A 5059-nucleotide genomic window follows, 5' to 3' on the forward strand; every position below is an offset into this window, starting at 1 on the left:
AGAGCAATTTGTGGGTGGGGGTGGGGAGCCGAAAATATTTAACCCAAAAACTAATTTTAAATTAATCAATTAAATTTGTAATTATAAGGCCACAAGCAATTGATTAATTCAATGATATTATCTTTTGTTAATCGAATGAAATCGGGCAGGAAAAAAATAGAAGGAATAAGTAATAAACGAGAAATAAGTGGACGCGATTTATATTTGATGATCATTGATAAAATGCGTGTACGAACAAAGCTTAATGAGCTAAATTGTGGCAAACCACAAAGCATGTTGCTATGAATTACAATGTGCAGAATTGTGAAGTATAAAGTAAAATGATTATAATGAGGGTAAAGTGTGCATATCTATAGTATTAATTCCAAGTAGCCAACTTCCTTGAATAATGGGTCCATTATGAGCATTTATTTAGGCCTTTCATTTACATTTGGAAGATTTATAACTGATGAGTTAATGCTGAATTTCGTAATTGCCGAATTAATGTTGCCTCAAGGATTTCTCAAAAAATGTTGGTATGTTACTCCCCGGTCCAAAATAAGTGATTTTTTGGCCTTTTTTTTGTGGTCCAAAATAACTAATTTTTTCAGATTTTAAGAATGAATTAATTATTTTTTTCCTACATTGTCCTTAGAGTAAATAGTGTTGGAATATGTGTTAGTAGTGTTTATGTGAGATAGTAAAGGTTAATATGATCAATTCCATTGCTAATTAATGCTAAAAGGAGGATTTCTTAATATGTGTGAAAACATCCAAAAAATTACTTATTTTAGACCGGAGGGAATAGTTTTCTTACCTGGAGGCTTTGAATAGATGCTTCCAGATACTTGATTATTTGTCCGAGAATACATTATCCGAATATTCACAGACTTTCGGACACTCGATCATTTTCCGAAGAATCAGGGTGGTCACTTCTGGATTAATATCGTTTGATCCCGATATAAAGAACTTGGGATTTACTTCCTAAACAGACCTTTCGTTTTGACCTGGAGCTAGGTACGCAATATTTGTCACGTGTTAGCCATTGATATGTCCGCGTGTCAAGAACATTTTTTTAGCAATACAAATAGTTTTCCTACTTTCTAAATAGTTCTCTAAAAGTTTTCGGGAAGTGAAAGAGTACTTGGTAAGAAAGAAATCATAACTAACATTTTCGATTGACAAAAAAGAAATCATGTAAAATACGCTTGTCCCGAAATTGATGGGACATGTTTCGAGAATGAAGCAACATGTGCTGTTCTCATTTATTCCCTCCGGTCCAAAATAAGTGATTTTTTTGAATATTTTCATACAAATTAAGAAATCCACCTTTTAGCATTAATTAGCAATGGAATTGACCATATTAACCTTTATTATCTCACATAAACAATCCTAACACATATTCCAACTAGGGTTGTTCATAAAAACCTGAAAAACCGAACCAAACCGAATAACAAACCAAACCGACCAAAAAAACTGATACTTTTTGGTTTGGTTTGGTTTTGGTTTTGAATTTTAAAAACCGATCAAATTTGGTTTGGTTTTGGTTTTAATCAGGAAAAAACCGAAAAAAACCGAACCAAACCGACTATAGGAGTAGCTATTTCAAGTTTATTATTACACCTATATGTATGTATATTTTTATACAGAGTTTCAAAATTTTTATGGTAAATGTTAATAGTTTGCACTTTTAGTATAGTTTTTACCTTTACATTCTAATTTGATTGGTAGTTTTCTTTTGTTAAGTGTAATAATCCATTTCGTGTTAAAAATAATATATTTTTAGTTGATTCCTTAAATTATTCATCACTGATTCAATTATCATCAATATATCTTGGTAAATAATAGATTTCTCAAAGGGCAATTGATTTGATAGTGTTACGTTGAAAATATGATCGCCGAAATATGTGTTTGGTAGTGTATGTCTTATATTTAAGAAAAAACCGACAAATAACCGAAAAAACCAAAAAACCGACAAAACCCGACATAAACCAAATCGATAAAAATCCGACTTAATTAGTTTGGTTTGGTTCTAATATTTAAAAAACCGACTTACTTGGTTTGGTTTCTTTATAGGGAAAAACCGATCCAAACCGAACCATGAACACCCCTAATTCCAACACCATTTACTTCAAGGACAATGTAGAAAAAAAATAATTAATTCATTCTTGAAATCTGAAAAAATCACTTATTTTGGACCACAAGAAAAAGGCCAAAAAATCACTTATTTTGGACCGGAGGGAGTAATATTTAATACATATGAAAAATCTTGATTGGGGCTGTCATTAATAGTGATTTCCAAGGAAATAATGACTTCATGACTTCGATGATGACTGGTGAGGCGGTTCCGCGCCTATAAATGTGAAGCCCTATTCTTCTTCAACAGGCCAAAAAAAAAAATGGCATGGTATGACAACACATAAGAAGAATTGGCAATTTTTTGGCCTTATATTAGGTTTGGCAATAGTAGCCCCAAAAAATTGGCACCCAATAACCAAAGTTATTTTCCTTAAAAATAGCAATAAGAACCACTATCTATCTCTTCTCTCCATTACTTCGTTGTGTAAGGCAATTATTTTTCCACAACTGCATTCCGTATCTTCTTCCATAAATGGTGCCTTATTCTCTTTAGTTTTCTTTATTAAAGAATCTATCTTCTCTTCTCTCTTCTAATTGGTTGCAACCATCCTCCTAAAAATTATGTTTTATTTCCTTTTAAAAGTATCTAAAAATTTCCAGAATCTCTTTATATCCCTTTTCTGATTTTAGCAAAAACTAAGAGAGAAAAAATATATTTCAACTTTGTTTTTCTTCTCTCTTCCTTTTTTTGGTTGGATTTAATGACTGGGTGTGATTGAAATTGGTTGAAAATACCTAAACGAGGCTATATACAAAATTTGAGCAAGATTAGAAGTGATTTAGATTGGTTTCAGGTAAAAAATCAGACCTAAAAATCCAACTACGACATGCGTATATCACATTGTATATTGTGTACATCAGTGTATATCACACACAGGTTCTTAAGGACGTCTGTGTATATCATTTTGTATATCGTGTATACAACATAATTTTTTATGGACGCCCATGTATGTCACATTGTATATCGTACATATAACACAAATTTTCATGGATATACACAGATACACATAATATACATGAGATATCACTGATGTACATAGAGATATACACGGGTTACAATTTTGGTATACACATGTTCGATGTGCTATACATTGTGATATACAAATAATATAATATTTTTATTGTGATATACATTGATATAAAGGCAGCAATAACTATATATATTATTTTATATTATTGATATACAAAGAATAATATTATTTATATACAAAGAATGAAAATATAATTTTAATATACTTGTTGATATAGACAAAGAAGAAAAAAAATTGTGATATACATATTATTACTGTGATATACATTTATTGGCTATTTGATGCCAATAACTATAACTAGAGCTATTTTCTGCCAGTTATATGAGTATGTTGTTATACCATGCCAAAACCTCAAAAAAAAAATCAAGAAAAGAGGAGGGCAATCCGGAAATCGAAATATATCTGTGTATGAGTTTTTCTTCTATCATCCAGGAGGAATACCATTTAAAAGATCATGTCCGAGATAGATGCTTCCAGATACTTGACTATTTGTCCGAGAATACGTTATCCGAATATTCACAGACTTTCGGACACTCGATCATTTTCCGAAGAATCAGGGTGGTCACTTCTGGATTAACATCGTTTGATCCGATATAAAAAACTTGGGATTTACTTCCTAAACAGACCTTTCGTTTTGACCTGGAGCTAGGTACGCTATATTTGTCACGTGTTAGCCATTGATATGTCCGCGTGTCAAGAACATTTCTTTTAGCAATACAAATAGTTCTCCTACTTTCTAAATTGTTCTCTAAAAGTTTTCGGGAAGTGAAAGAGTACTTGGTAAGAAAGAAATCATAACTACTAACATTTTCGATTGACAAAAAAGAAATCATGTCAAATACCCGTGTCCCCAAATTGATGGGACATGTTTCGAGAACGAAGCAACATGTGCCGTTCTCATTTAATATTTAATACATATGAAAAATCTTGATTGGGGCTGTCATTAATAGCGAGTTCCAAGGAAATAATGACTTCATGACTTCGTGATGATGACCCGGTGAGTCGGTTCCACGCCTATAAATGTGAAGCCCTATTCTTCTTCAAAAGGCAAAAAAAAAAGTCAAGAAAATAGGAGGGCAATCCGGAAATCGAAATATACCTGTGTATGAGTTTTTCTTCTGTCATCCATGAGGAATGCCATTTAAAAGATCATGTCGATAATCAACTTGCTCAGGAGAATGAGCCAATTACTAGTCATCAGGTTGTTTTTTTTAAGTATATACGTACCCATTCACTCTCAAATTCGAATTGGCAATTGATCTCATCTTGATTGAAATTTGTAGGCATTTCAACATTTGCCTAGCCCAAGTGAGTCCGAGTATCTGGATGCTTGTAGCATGCTTCACTTTTTGTCAACATGGATATACTCTTCGAAACCTCCTCCATCTCTATTCTTTAAAATTTTATTGTGGTGGTCTGATAGATATATTGTGGTATCAATTCGGGATTGAATTCAACTTGGAGACTGTCCGTTCCTCGGAGTAGTGGAATTTTTTTTTTTTTGAAAAATCAAGATGTACATAGAGGGGGGCATAAACCAAACCTCTCAGAGGAAAGTTGGGATGGACTAAGTCCATCCATTACAATTTTACTAGTCCAACAAGAATTAGGAGGGTTGCTCCTTAAATAGATTAGCTCACAAAACAAAGGAACTAAGAAAGATCACTCAGCCTGGATCAAAAATAAAGGTCCTCTTTCTTACCCTGATTCTGAAATTTGGCATCCCTTTCTCGTCATTCTTCAATAAGGATATAAACTGCCTTGGAAGATTTATAGCCTCAGTGAAGAACTGACTCTTCCTCTCTACTTTAGCTATATTAGCTAGGAGGTCTGATGGGATATTACCTTCTCTGAGTGTGTGAACATAATGAAAATTTCCAATTAGATTCATTGCTTGAATCGCTGAGATC

The sequence above is a fragment of the Nicotiana attenuata genome, chromosome 6 (assembly GCF_001879085.1).
Source record: "Nicotiana attenuata strain UT chromosome 6, NIATTr2, whole genome shotgun sequence".
In the NCBI taxonomy this organism is placed as follows: Eukaryota; Viridiplantae; Streptophyta; class Magnoliopsida; order Solanales; family Solanaceae; genus Nicotiana; species Nicotiana attenuata.